The sequence below is a fragment of the Balaenoptera musculus genome, chromosome 3, assembly GCF_009873245.2.
Source record: "Balaenoptera musculus isolate JJ_BM4_2016_0621 chromosome 3, mBalMus1.pri.v3, whole genome shotgun sequence".
Taxonomy (NCBI): Eukaryota; Metazoa; Chordata; class Mammalia; order Artiodactyla; family Balaenopteridae; genus Balaenoptera; species Balaenoptera musculus.
This window is the reverse complement of record NC_045787.1, coordinates 6,024,998-6,040,978: the sequence shown is the minus strand read 5'-3', so window position 1 is coordinate 6,040,978 and position 15,981 is coordinate 6,024,998. Positions and strand designations below refer to the sequence as shown.

General features: G+C 41.0%; 1 protein-coding gene across 4 annotated transcripts in view; it reads right to left on the bottom strand.

Moving 5' to 3' along the window:
• Positions 1 to 15,981, bottom strand: part of ADCY2 (adenylate cyclase 2) — a 434,119-nt gene that overhangs the window by 324,465 nt on the left and 93,673 nt on the right. The gene's annotated exons all lie outside the window — the stretch shown is intronic.

Genomic DNA, 15,981 nt, shown 5'->3' with positions numbered 1-15,981 from the left:
CCTCGCACAGAAACGAAGACCCAACACAGCCAAAAAATAAATATAAAAATAAATTGATTAAAAAAAAAAAAAAAAAGAGCAGGGGCATGGAATTAACAAAATAAAGCAGCTTAGAGATGATTCCCCTGTAGTGAAAACAGTTTGACAGTTTCCCAAAGGTTAAACATACAATTACCATGTGATCCTAAATATATACCCTAGAGAATTGAAAACAAGTACTCAAACAAATACATGAACACACATGTTCATGACAGCACTATTCACAATATTCACAAGGTGGAACCAACACAAATGTCCATCCATGGATGAATGGATAAACAGCACGTGGTCCATCCATACAATGGAATACTATTCAGCCCTGAAAAGGAAGGGAATACCAATCCAGGCTACCCTGTGGGTGAACCTCAAAAACATTATGCTAAGTGAACACAGCTAGGGCAAAAGACCCCATATTGTATGATCCCATTCATGTGAAATATCCAGAATAAGTAAATGTACGGAGACAGAGAGCAGATTGGGGGTTTTTAGGGGCTGGGAAGTAACTGCTCAACAGGGAAAGAGTTTCCTTTGGGGTGATGAGAATACTCCGGAACTAGATAAAGCTGGATATGGCACACACTGTGAATATGCTAAAAACCACTGAATCCTTCCCTCTAAAGTGGCTCACCTATGTTATGCGAATGTCACCTCAATAAAAAAAATCCATTTGAAACAGCTTAGAGAAAAGTTCGGAATGGAAAAGAAAATGGTTTTGTAGGTAATAAAACAGGCCACTGTCACTATAAAAGAAGCAGAACATCAAAAGGGATAAATCAAGTGGAAAAAAGACCAGACCAAGGTCAGAAAAATAGGGAACGTGGGGATTTGGTAGCTTCATTCACCATACAGATCTTCACTCAAAAAATAAGTGAGGCTAAGGGAAGAGCTTGCCCCACTTTCACAGGGTGACCCGTGTTACTTTAAGGAATCCTAAAGCCCAGAATAGCAGGAAGGACACAAGAGACAGGGCACCAGCTGTTCTGCTCGAGTCCGGGTGTAAATTCACGGGAAGGATGCGGGCAAAAGGCTCTGCTCTGGATTTAAAGAGAGGGAAGCTTGGGTGGATGCCAGGCTCATTTCTCCTCCTGCATAGTCGCAGGAATCTGTACCGCATATTACCATCAAAAAGTAACTGTGCAGGTTCTCTTAAGCGGGGTGTCTCAGCCTCAGCACTACTGACCTCTGAGGCTGGATAATTCTTTGTGGTGGATGTTGTCTGTGCACTGCAGGATGGGTGGCAGCACCCCTGGCCTCTACCCACTGGATGCCAACAGCATCCCCCCTTCAAAGCTGTGACAACTGAAAATGTCTCCAGCCATTGTCAAATGTCTTCCAGGGAGTAATACCACCTCTGGTGGAGAACCACTAAGCTATAGGAAAAGTCTCTTTTAAGAATGAGAAAAACGATCGTTATGTAGTCACAGCTCACTGAGAAAATTAAATTTACTTTGGAATCCCTAATATCCAGCAAATTTACAGGAAGCACTTTCAATTAAGGTATTATTATTTCTACATGTAGAATTTATGCCAAACCCTTATATCCTGCAAGAGGCATTAAACGAATATTTTCAGGTATCAGAATTGACAATCAATTACAAACGAAAACCTCTTTGCCAACGACATGTTTTTCTTCTAATGCAAAATCCTTTAGTATTTCTTTGAAATTAACAAAACTTTTGGACAGCTTTAAAACGCTAACACGATTTCAATTAATACAGGCTCTGCAAACATTCTGAGCTTTGAAATGGAAGCGTGTGGAAAGCTTATCTGCAGTAACCAAATGGAGAATAGAGGCGGCCGGTTTTCCGAATATGGTGGCTCCTGTTATTCACTTTTAGATGACAAAAGGAAATTGTTAAAGGTCAGTTAAGCAAGTCATATTCAATCAAGTTTGGGATTTTAGTGGCAGCATCCCAGGAGCGACATTTCGGGGGCTCAGCGAGTGGTGCCTGGGCTGCATTCGGCAGGCTGGATGGAAGGAAAGTCTGGTGCAGTTTCAAGGCCCGGGGGGGGGGACAGTCTGCACTTTTTATTGCTCCCAGGGGCCTCTATTTTTTTTTTAGCCTGCTTTCCAAAGCAACTTCAAATAGGGCCACATGTAAAACCAAAATGGATTTGCCACATCTAAAAGAACGTGTGAGTAAAAAGGTCCAAAACATTAAATACAGGCACTTGGGTTCCACGTTAACATGGGGACATTTCCGCCACTGGATTCCCCTTGGATATGTCTCTGTCCAGAGCCTGAAGAGAGAGGAAGATTGATTTGGTTCCGGACCCTGTACGGAAACCCAGATGAGCATGGGATCAGAAGTGGCGGCCCGCATCCCAATAGGACGGTTCCAAGTGTTTCTCTTAATTCTGGCCCGGCATCGACCTTTTTCAAGACATGCATATCTTCTCTTTGAAGGTCTACTTGACCTTCAAGCTCCACAAGTTTCAAACTGACTAAGAGATTCTCCTTTATGTTCTTAAACTTATTCCTCTTGCCCGATAACTCAATTCTGCTCATGATGCCTCACTCTCCAAACAACCCAGGCGTAAACATTTGAGAATCGCTTCTTCTGACAATTCTTCACATACACACTAAAAAAAAAAAAGAAGTCTTCTGCCTTCAGAACTCCAGGCTCCGGCATCTGACTGCTCCTTTCTGCCTTCACAGCCACTAGGTGGGCTCAGTACCTTCCCATTTGGTAAGAAATATGCTTCCACGCTTTCTCTCCCTCCTCCCCCCATAACAAGGACACTGGAGTGAGCACCCTTCCTCACTCTGGCCCATCCCACCCCATCCTCCATGCTCCTGGCGATCATCAGGACTCTTTACCAAACATTTCTAGCTTTCCTCCTTCCGGGTACATGGTACAAATGCGTTGAGCATTTCTTTTAAGTTAGGTGAGACCTGTGACTCGCTTTGACAAATGAAGCAGAAGCAGAAGTGATACGTGTCCTTTCTGGGTGGAAACTTTAAAAGCTAGTGCACAACTTGCCAAGTCCCCTCCCTCCCTGGTCATCATGGAATCGATGACGGAGCTTCTCCCAGCCTTGGTCTCAAGGGAGGGGCAGAGCCATTCGGCTGACCCACACGGAATCTGTGAGCATATGAATGAGCCTTAACCCTTTGTGATGGTAAAATCTAGGTCCGTAAGCACAGCCTGGATGGTCCTGACTGATACCAAGCTCATACAAACACACACACATGCACACACCTGGGAGGTTTAATTGATGGGTTAAATAGGATGCTTTTATATGCATTACTCTGCAATGTGCTTTTATCACTGAACTATATATACACCACAGCCATCTTTCCATGTCTATAGATGTGAAGGTATTATTTACTTTTTACCAGCTGCAAAATATCCCATAGAAATGGATGCACCACACGACTCCAGAATTTCCTTACTGACGATCACTGTGGCATGATAGGAACCCCTTATCCAACTGATACAATAATACTCTCACTGATCTCCTTTTCTCCAGCAGTCTCCTTTCTTTAATCCAGCCAACATAGGACTGCTGGATTTGTGAACCTGAATGCAAAGATCTAGTTAGTTCTTTCCTTAGATGCATACTTCCTCTGGCTTACCCCTGTGCTCTGAACACTTCTCTCCAAGGCTTCTTGTGATCACAGAGTAAAGCAGAAACCACATGGCCTGGAGGTCCAGACTGTCCCCAAACTGACCTTTCCATCCTCACCCCCACTCTGCTCTGGAAGCGTCCTCTATTCCAGCCAACCCTGGTCATCCCCATGTCGTAGGCGTCGGGTGCTCGCCTCTAGGTCTGCCATTGCTCATTCTCAGAATGTTCTCCCTCCTCTTCTTGGCCTCTTGAAATCTCACCTCTTTCTAGACCCAGTTCATATACAAATTCTTATCATTTCTCCAACACTCTCCAGCTGCTCCCCATCTCGCTCAGAGTGAACTCTCAAGACCGGGCAACATCCCACCTTTCCTGGGATGTGGTCTCCTGTGGCCACGCTGCCCTCCACTCTGCCAGCTCCCTCCTTCCCTTGTCGTGATCCAGTATCTTCGGCCTCCTGGCTGTTTCCGGGGCCTGCCAGGGATGCTCGTGCCCAGGTGCTCAGCCCCGTGGTGCCCCTACCAGGCTCCTTCTTTCCACTCAGGTCTCTGATCTAGTATTACTTTACCTACCAGACTTAATGGACCTCCCTGCACAAAACAGCAAACCTCCCTTCCACATCCTAGTCCTCGTCACCTGCTTTACCTTATTCATAGCATTTATTTATAGTTCTGGGTTTGTTAATCTTCTCCCTCTGCACAGTGAAGCTGAAATGACATTGTAAGGGCAGGAACTTGTTTCACTCATAGCCAAGACCCCAACGCCAAGGCCCACAATGGTTTACACATGGTAGGTGCTCCATAAGTATTTGTTGTCTGCACGAATAACTCTATTATACATCCCGATATGACCTAAACTACATCCACGTTATTAGCACCTTCTCACTAAATGCATCTCTAAACATATCTCACCATCTTCCTTGATCCAATTGGCCTCGCCATTAACTACAGCCATATTAAATTTTGAATGATTATTTCTCTACTGATCAAAAACTTAAATGAACAGACAGCTGTCAGATGCCCATGGCAGGCAACAGCAGACACTGGATCAAATAGGAAATGGCCCCTGTTCTCGGGGCACCTCCTAGTTTACCCTCCAGGAGTCCTTGAGCCCTGAGAAAAAATATGTTTCTTATTGTTTTAGCATACAACTAGAAATGCCAGATTTTAGTAAAAACTGCCCAAGGAAAAGATAGAATTTTTGAATATATTGATCTAATTGAGCATTCTGGAAGGTAAGTTCTAAATTCAAAATAAAAATTTCCTCTTCGAATGTTATTTCCACCCCAAAGGATTGCTGATTTTGAGAATATTTATATGATTTACTAATTAGGGGCATCTTTAGAACTTTCTGGAAACATAACTATAAAGCTATTAAGCCAGAAATGTGCTTTAACTTTTAAAAAAACAAAACACGCAAGCTATATTTACCTTTTCATGTAGATTAGTATTTTATTACCTTGTTCCTTGATCATACTTTACATAGAGATTACTTTGAGTCACTCTTACATTTTTTAGTGCAAATATCACAACTGTGTATATAACAGTACTTTCTTTAATTGGGGAATCCTGTCATACCAATTTTTAGTGCTAAAGCATCCGTGTGTGTTAAGGCTTCTTTAGAGTGTCTCTTTATGATCACCCTGCTTTTCAAATTTAACTTTCTCCCCTTTCCCCTCTTTCTCCAGGTCTTCCCAATGGAGAGGGGGTTTCTAGATCTATCTATGTGTATGTGTACACATATGTACACATATGTACATACATACGTACACATATGTAATTGTTGTGTGTGTGTGTGTGCAGACTCTGGTGAATCCACATACTGCACCTCACTGAATTCCCTCAAACTCCAGGTCTCGTGTCTGATGTTCATTTAAGAAGCCACCTCTCCCCAGCCAAGAGACGGAGGCTTACCCACAAGGACTAACCAAGGGAAAGGAGATATACACACACACACACACACACATACATACCTATATATGTATATATATAATGGAATATCATTCAGGTATGAGAAAGAAGAATATCTTGCCCTCTTTAACAACATGGATGGACCTTGAAGGCATTATGCTAAGAGAGATAAATCACAGTGAGAAAGACACTGATGATTCGTTTATATGTATGATATCACTTATATGTGAAATCTAAAAAATTCAACTTGTAGAAACAGAGTACAATGGCGGTTACCAGGGGCTGGGGGTGGAGAAATGGGGAGATGTTCGTCAAAGGGCACAAACTTGCAGTTATAGGGTGAGTAAGTCCTGGGGATCTAAAGCACAGCGTTGCATTTACAGTTAACAACATTATTATATACATCAAAGTTGCTAAGGAACTAGATCTTAAAGTTCTCACCACAAAAAAGGAATGACAATTACGGGACGTGATGGAGATATTAGCTAACGCTCTGGTGGTAATCAGTGATCTTTTAAAATGTTAAAACTGACCATGTCACTCCTCCTCTGTTTATATCCCACCACTGGCTTTCTACAACACTAAGAAAAAATTCAAAGTCCTCGGCATGCCAATAAGGGTTCCTCATGATCTGGTCTGGCTGATGTCTCTAATCTCATATCTCACCAACTCCCATCACCCCACGTTCACAGTCCCTCCATACTGGCCTTATTGATGTTCCTCCGACAACCTCAGGGCCTTTGCACTTTCTGTTCTTCTGCCTCAAATGTTCTTCCTTGGATCTTCCCTTGGCTGGCTTCTGTCATCCAGGACAGAAGCTCAAATATCACCTCCCAGAGAGAATCCCACTAACTCTCTATCTAAAATATCACCCCCATTCATCCTCTAGCTAATCACCATGCTGAACGTCTTCCTATCATTATTGGAATCTGAATGCTTATTTTTATATTTTTCTAATTTTTATCTTCTGTCTTTATCCATACAAATGTAGGCTCCATGGAGACAAGGACCCTGTACGGACCTGAGAATAGCACCTGGCACATAAAGATCTCAACACATACGTGCTGAAGGAAAGAAGGGGTGAAACATTTCAGGTGTAATTGCACATGCAAGTTCCGAGCAGGGAAGCAGAGGGAGCTGACTGATTAGAGGCTTGTGCTCCGTGGTGTGTAACTCAGGGGTGTGAGCCTGGCTCTGCAGACTTGCATTCCTTCCCACGAGTCCAGGCAGCATGATGGATGACATTCATTTTTATCCCAGCTCATCTTAACCTCTCATCAGTAACAAGGATAACTGAGAGCCGTAGAGCGCCACAGCTACACGTTTGTCATTGAAAGACCCTAGTAATGAAAATTAAGCCAGCTCCTTAGTGTCAACAGTGTGTTCTGTGCCTTTGCTAACCTGTGAGTGTCTGATGACTGCTGCCTGGGTGTATGTGCCGTCTTCCCACTTCTCCCCAGTTCATTACTGGTCTTGGCTGATGGTCCTTCAGGGTATGGGAGGTACAAGCTTCCTCAGCACATCCATTATGCTCCGTACCAGTAACAACCCTGAATTGTCTCTTGCTCTGTGGAGCTCAGATCCTTGTTACACCAACTGTGGGCCTTGCACCTGATCTCAGCCTCACCTGGGAGCTTGTCAGAAATGTGTGCTCTTGGGCGCCACCCAAAGTTTACTGAATCCGACTTTGTATTCTAACCCTGTTCCCAGGTGGTTGCCTGAGACCCACACGGATCTGATGGGCTCTGGGTGGGTTCAGGGGTCAGCGTTAGTCTCGCTTGTGTGGCAAAGACTGCAGAGAGTTTCCAATATGCCAACCAGATGGACGCACAGGACAAGGGAGATGTGTTCACCTCTGCCACCCTGCTCTAATCAAAGTCTGGTCCAAGACAGACACTGAGTTAATCAACGAATCAGTGAACTATGAGTAATTATTCATCTTTGACTTTGTTATTAGATCTTTCTTTTCTTTCTTTTTTTAAAAATTTTGCAGTATAGTTGATTTAAAATATTGTGTTAGTTTCAGGTGTACAGCAAAGTGAATCAGTTATACTTATACATATATCCACTCTTTTTTAGAGTCTTTTCCCATATAGGCCATTACAGAGTATTGAGTAGATTTTCCTGTGCTATACAGCATGTCCTTATTAGTCACTTATTCTATACATAATAGAGTGTATATGTCAATCCCAATTGCCATTTATCCCTCCCCCCCAGCCGTTAACCATAAGATTGTTTTCTACATCTGTAACTCTATTTCTGTTTTGTGAATAAGTTCATTTGTACCATTGTTTTAGATTCCACATAAGCGATATGACATGATACTGTACACAGCATCCTAAAGATGCTACCAGAAAACTACTAGAGCTTATCAGTTAATTTGGTAAAGTTGCAGGATACGAAATTAATACACAGGAATCTCTTGCATTCCTATACACTTACAACGCAAGATCAGAAAGAGAAGTTAAGGAGACAATCCCATTTACGATTGCATCAAAAAGAATAAAATACCTAAACCTACCTAAGGAGGCAAAAGACTTGTACTCAGAAAACTATAAGATACTGATGAAAGAAATCATTATTAGATCTTATTTCTTGAAGTCTCCAGGCCAATTTGATTTTAAAATAGAGACCAATCTAAATAATTATTTATTTCCAGCTTCATTTCTACTAAATAAGCAAAAGGGACCACACCAACAGATACTGATGACATGTGATGTCTGGGTCATTCGACACACCTTCCTCCATGTTGTCACTGCCGCAACCTGTTGTTTCCATTTTCCTGACCGGAGCGCTCGTTTCAGAAGAAGGAAATGAATTGTCCATTTGAGTCATCAAATAGTATCTGTCATTCAATACTGAATAGTTAAGTAGAACTCCATCTTTCTTACTATGAAAGACATACTTAGAAATTCTTGGAAATTAACTCTATACTATACAAAAACATCTTTAATGACCGTAATTCAGGATAAAACGCAGGGACACCTTGAAGACTCAATGATAGAAAAGATTCTATTTTTCTTCTGCAGATATTTTTGGCCAAGAATATTTTCTGAATATCGATCCTATTTTTACAGAATATGAAAACATATCTTTAAATATTATATTATTAAGGGAAAGAATACATATTATGTTCTTTGATGGAAAGCCTGGGCTCCAAAAGAGTAATGATGAAATCATGAATCACTGGGTAGCTTTCATTCTTCTCCTGAAAATGTTTTTCAGAGTTAAGGGAGATTGATGTTGGAATCAGAGGTAAAACAATAACTTTCACTGTGCCTTTTTTAAATTTAAAATAGGTGGGAGGTATATCATAAATTTTAAAAAGCTTGAAAAAAAGAGAATAGTAGGAGGTAAAAAAAAAAAAAAAAAAAAACCCTAATATCCTAGCACAAAGGCAGCCTGCTGTCTTCGCCAGCGAATTTGGACAGTTCTGTCTGTCCAAACCCTCAGCCCCTACTTTGAGACGGTGATGACTAATGCAATTTCCTGATTTCTTTTCCACGGTCCCTTCTCTTCCTCCTGCTTCCTTGTTTGGACCTGGGTATCCATCTACTTATATGTTTCATATTCCTTTCTTCATCTTTCATGCATTCATTTATTCACCAGTATTTAACTCTACAATATATGAAGCATTTTGTTACCTATCATGGATAATACAGGGTCCCTGTTCGTAAGACACCTGAAATTCCTTGGAGTGAAGGCCAATTTCCGAACTTGTCCATTTGTTTCCTGTACCTTCCTTCCCCCCTCATACTCACATAAAGATGGCAGGGTCTGTCTGCAAGTCTGATTTGTTTAGAGTTAAAAATATGTAAACTTTCCACCAGTAATAAGCAAACTACTTTGTCTGAATATGAGCTATCATCCTCATTGTTAAAGCATGTAAACTGTGTTCCTTGGGTCTGGAAAAGTAGTATAGTGTTCCCACATTATCCTCCTGTTTCCCAGAGTATCTCTTCAGTTTTTTAAAGATTTGTTTTGGATGGTGGTCACTTGGTCAAGATAAAAATGAGAACACAAGGCATTCTTGAACTTTGCTCAGTTAGGCCCAGTTTCCTAATGCAGAAGATGTGGTCACAGTTCTTTCTTCTCACCTTGCCCTTGCCATGGAGATCAGTAGAGGGAGTATTCATCTCTATGGCATCGACTTTGGACTTGGTCGTGAGATTTACTTTCAGTAATGGGATATGGGCTGAAGTGACAGCTACCAGTTCAGAACTGAGGCTTTCAGGGGCTTCAATTCAGGTTTCTGCCTGCCCTCTTGGATGTCTGGTCTTCCATAATGAGAAGGACATGGCCCAGGAAGACACATCTCTTTAAACTGGGTCTGGATTAAAGACCATGGACTAGATCTGGACCCAAAACAAAGTCTGGAATATACCCTACCTGCTGAGCCTGGGTAGGGCCAACAGAGATCAGACAAATCTAGCCAACCTGCAGACTAGTGAGTATGAAAGAGAAAATACGTTATTACTGCTACAAGCCACTTGGATTTGGGGGTTGCTTATTATTCAGAATTATCAGAGAAGAAACCTGACTAAAACAGCAGTTGTTATCAGAAGTGATGTTCTACTCTAGTGAAAACCTAAAATATAGGTCATTGCCTTTGGGACTTCCAAAAAATTATTATGTTAACCTATTGGCAAAATAATTGGTAAGCATGGCTTCTAAGAAAGCCATTTACCAAAATGTCCAGGCTTCATACGGTCTTGGAACTGCATGAAAAAGTCTTTAGAAACAACAGAAAAAAGAACTGAGAAAAGGTAGAACGTTCCCAGAAATAGCTGTTAGTATGTAGAAAGAACATCATCCAACCTAAAATTGATATTTTGACGATCTCAAAATACATTACAAACAGGATCTATTGACAAGTATTTTCTTCTTTTACAGTTGGGAAGATCAAGGTGCTGAAGGGTTAAGTATTTTGTCCAGAGTCATAAGGCAGCATAAAAACAAGCCATGATCTTCTGCTGAAGCTAAAACATTATTTCACCATAATTCCTGAAGGTTAACAGGACAACATAAGGTGAGCATTGTCCAGGGAATTCATGTTATTCAAAATAAAAAGAACCTTGAGAATCCATCTGCCCTACCAAAACAGCTTGCTCCAACCCCAGGAAGTCCTGCTCCTTAAAAATGATTTTCCTCATCAAATGCAAAGAAAGAAAATAGCAAGTTCATTTGGAAGCAATCAGGTAAAATGACGTCTATTAGAAATTGTCTACTTAATATTTTTTCTAGTACATGGTTAGGAAAAAATAATGTGCTCTTGTTTATGTTTTCCTTTTTTGTGCAAAAGCTTTTAAGTTTCATTAGGTCCCATTTGTTTATTTTTGTTTTTATTTCCATGTCCCTAGGAGGTGGGTCAAAAAGGATCTTGCTGTGATTTATGTCGTGGAGTGTTCTGCCTATGTTTTCCCTAAGAGTTTTATAGTGTCTGGCCTTACATTTAGGTCTTTAATCCATTTTGAGTTTATTTTTGTGTATGGTGTTAGGGAGTGTTCTAATTTCATTCTTTTACATGTAGCTGTCCAGTTTTCCCAGCACCACTTATTGAAGAGGCTGTCTTTTCTCCATTGTATATTCTTGCCTACAAGATGAAAAGACAACCCTCAGAATGGGAGAAAATATTTGCAAATGAAGCAACTGACAAAGGATTAATCTCCAAAATTTACAAGCAGCTCATGCAGCTCAATATCAAAAAACAAACAACCCAATCCAAAAATGGGCAGAAGACCTAAACAGACATTTCTCCAAAGAAGATATACAGATTGCCAACAAACACATGAAAGGATGCTCAACATCACTAATCATTAGAGAAATGCAAATCAAAACTACAATGAGGTATCGCCTCACACCAGTCAGAATGGCCATCATCAAAAAATCTACAAACAACAAATGCTGGAGAGGGTGTGGAGAAAAGGGAACCCTCTTGCACTGTTGGTGGGAATATACAATGATACTGGAGAACAGTATGGAGGTTCCTTAAAAAACTAAAATAGAACTACCATATGACCCAGCAATCCCACTACTGGGCATATACCCTGAGAAAACCATAATTCAAAAAGAGTCATGTACCACGATGTTCATTGCAGCACTATTTACAATAGCCGGGACATGGAAGCAACCTAAGTGTCCATCATCGGATGAATGGATAAAGAAGATGTGGCACATATATAAAATGGAATATTACCCAGCCATAAAAAGAAACGAAATTGAGTTATTTGTAGTGAAGTGGATGGACCTAGAGTCTGTCATACAGAATGAAGTAAGCCAGAAAGAGAAAAACAAATACCGTATGCTAACACATACATAGGGAATCTAAAAAAAAAAAAGAAAATGGTTCTGAAGAACCTAGCAGCAGGACAGGAATAAAGATGCAGATGTAGAGAATGGACTTGAGGACACGGGGAATGGGAAGGGTAAGCTGGGACAAAGTGAGAGAGTGCCATGGACATATATACACTACCGAATGTAAAATAGCTAGCTAGTGGGAAGCAGCCGCATAGCACAGGGACATCAGCTAAGTGCTTTGTGACCACCTAGAGGATAGGGAGGGTGGGAGGGAGATACAAGAGGGAGGAGATATGGGGATATATGTTTATGTATAGCTGATCCACTTTCTTATACAGCAGAAACTAACATACCATTGTAAAGCAATTATACTCTAATAAAGATGTTAAAAAAAATAATAATGTGCTCTTTGATGATTTTTTAAATCATTCTTTTTTCAGAAGGTAGTAAGTAGATTTCTACTTTCTGAGCTTATATTTTTACAAAAGTGACTCTGAACATTTTCATCTCTCCGTGGCCCCCTTTTTGTGTGTAACAGAATGGACCAGGAGCCCACCCTTCAAGTGAAGAATTTCCCATCCTTCCAGTCTGGCAAGTGGATACCAGACAGTCAAGAACAACACATCTCAAATTCAACCTTTCCTGCTGCAGTTATATCAACTTCACTTTCATTAACTTCCAGATTTAAATTATACAGTATGCTGCCATTAAATCAGCATTGATTATAAGGTCATGTGTTCAAAGACAGTCACAGCCTTGAGTAGCTAATGTTATAAAATAGACAGCAATGCACTTCTACTCTAAGTAATCTCAGGGATTACTTATAGTAAGACTATCCGGACAATTCCATTAACAGAATTAATCAATCAAATATCATGATATACTGGCTCCTTTTAAACGAGTTGTTTGGGTAAAACTAACCGCAGTCTTAATTTATCTTTCTCTTTCTAGTCAAATGTCAGCTGTTTCATTCTACCTTTACCTCCAGCTTTTAAGGAACTGGGATAAGAGCCTCACTATTTGTATTCCCAGTTTATGATAACCTAAATTTTGCATGTATGTATATTTTGAAGCTTTAAATCATTGGCTTATCTATAGAAACACCAAAAACTGATCTGCCGTCCTTTATGTGTATGAACTGGCCACATTTTCAGGGTACATAATCTTTTTAAAAATTGTTTTCTTTTTTTACGTTCCTCCAGTTGTTTAGACAAGCACTTAACTGAGGAGTTGGCACCATGCTAGGCTGATTCTATGGCTAATGGGCTGTGCCATAAGCAAGCACTACCTCAATTCTCAGTAAAGGAAAATACTGTTGCATGAAACAATTTGGAAAAGCAGTATCACTACTTCAATAACAGGTAGGTTTCGTAGAAGAAATGGTGTCCTGGAAAATCACTTTGAATAATATAATTTTAGAAGAACAACAGCAAAAAAAAATACAACAGTAAGGTCCTCATAAAAAAAATAAAATGTTATGTAAAAGGGCTTTTATTTATATTCACTGTTTTGGTCTTTATGAATATTCATGCCCATATTCTTTTGAAACATTATATTTATTTAATTTGAAAGGCCAGTGCTTCAGATGAGAAAAACTCGTGAGGGGAAAATGAGTGAATTATTCATCTAAAAACAAATACTCCATTTTCTACTGTGTGTTCAACATCTACATAAATCAGCATCCGGGTGAAGCAGTGTGTTTGTACAATGGGGGTCTTACCACAAAAAGACCCACCAAGTTCTAAATGCCTTTGTTTGCTTCTTCTCTCATTCTGAAAGAGGAAAATATTAAAAGGGAGAATGCATATGCCTGAGCTGTAAAGATGAATTATTTCTGTGTCCGCGTTGGCTCTGTGAGGCTTTCAATTCTTGAATTACACAACTTCCTGAAACAGCTCTCAACTCCAACCATCTCACGGCGGCTGCCCGTTAATAATTCCTTATGTTCCCTCCTATATGTCAGTGAAAATCGGACGGTCTTCAGAGCAGGTCTGTTCTACAGCAATAATTTCATTCTGGAACACCAGAGCTGCTTTATTTGGCTTTTTTATTTATTTATTATTTTCACAGAAGGGTCCAAACCATCACCGCCTGTCCCGTCAGCAGTCCTCTCACGTCTATATGAGGCATCACGGTTTGCACAGGATCTGGTCTTTCTAAGTATTATTTTAAAGTCTCAGGATTATTAAGTTTTGGGCTTATGTCACACTTTTATGACATGCTTCATGGTATTTAAAGAAACGTGATTCCATCACCAGTATCATGAAAACCAGTAGTAAACTGTACGCTTTAACAGGCTTTGCCTCACTTTTTAAAAAATTTTTTGGCTGCACCTCGCGGGATGTGGGATCTTAGTTCCTCAACCAGGGATCGAACCTGCACCGCCTGCAGTGGCAGTGAGGAGTCTTAACCACTGGACTGCCAGGGAAGTCCCTTGGCCTCACTTTAAAGTCACTTCAAAAACAAAAAAGCACCACACATATTTCTGGCTGGACAATATTTATTTTTTTGAAGTGATAACTCCCTTATTACTACCTAAATATTAGTAACCTTATGTAAATCCCCGTTTACACAGGCACTATGTTCCTGAAAACAATGCTAACTAATAACTAATCAGAAATGGGAAAGTTTTACACTCTGGATATTTTCATAATTCTATTACTTTGAAAATGCTCATGTTAAAATAGACTCAATAGGTTTTATTTAAAAGAACATTCCATTCTAGATTCTGTAAAATTTGATATTTGGATCTGTGTTTGGGTCTATTTCAGTTTTTTTTTTTTTCTGGTTCATAGCTGACTTGGGCTCTGTCCTTTAATAAGTGTGTTCCTTGATCTAAGCGGGAGACCACCAGGTAGATGGACTCAGATAAAGGGCACTGAGTCATAATGGCGTAGGCTGATACTGTTTCCAGAAGCCTACTAGGTGGTTCTCTCAACCCCGGAAGTCAAGGAAACTGAGACAGAGCTTCACATGAAAGCACATCTAAATCAAGGGCACAGCCAAGACTTTTGCTAAACTTGCCTTTTGTTGATTTTTTTTTTTTCATGGCTCATAAACACCCACGAAGGGCAAACCTGGGGAAAGCAAATATGAGGCCATTCTGCTCTTAATAAACTCATATCTTCATCATGCTGTTCTCTCTTCTTGAAATACCATCCCTATCTTTAAAAAACAAAAGGGGGGGGATTCCCTGGTGGCGCAGGGGTTAAGAATCTGCCTGCCAATGCAGGGGACACGGGTTCGAGCCCTGGTCTGGGAGGATCCCACATGCCGCGGAGCAGCTAGGCCCGTGAGCCACAACTACTGAGCCTGCGCGTCTGGAGCCTGTGCTCCCCAACAAGAGAGGCCGCGATAGTGAGAGGCCCGTGCACCACGATGAAGAGTGGCCCCCGCTCGCTGCAACTAGAGGAAGCCCTGCACAGAAATGAAGACCCAACACAGCCAAAAATGAATAAAGAAAGAAGCTTTCATTTAAAAAATAAATAAATAAATAAATAAATAATAAAAAACAAAAGGAGGTTAAATCTTGTTCTTAAGGATCTGTCTTTATTCCACTGCTAGGCTGATGTGTCCCATCAGGGTGCCCACGCGCACACTGGGCCCTCTTTTCAATTCCGAGAGGCTTCCCTGGGCGGGGACGGTGCTGCCCTCCTCCTGATGTTCATAACAATCATGCAGCCAACACTCCCTTGCGACAACCCTAGGAGAAAGGGTTATCTGATGGGATAAGGAAACTGACTCAGAGACAGGAAGCACCTTGCCCAGGGCCACTCTAACAGCAGGGGGCAGCACCGGGGTTGAAACCCTGGGAATCTAGTGCCAGTGTCTACGCCCCAATACCCCCCTCGCTTGCCTCTGAGCTCAGCCCCAAACCAGCACGCGGCTACTGACTGATGTGACTTGAGGACTAAGCCCATCTTAGAGCAGTAGAGGTATAAGAAAACATATGATGGGTTTCTTACTGTCTCCCTACTTACCAACTTTTTTGGGTGCACTATAGTTACTAAGTATTTTATTATATTACATAATTAATGGCACACTTCTTAGACACTTTTAATATCTCAGGAGGAGACTTTTAAGAGCAAGGGAAGGCACCTAGGACAATGTCATGAATCCAGGGGAAATCAAGAAACAACTACTCTGGGCAAAGATGGGGTCC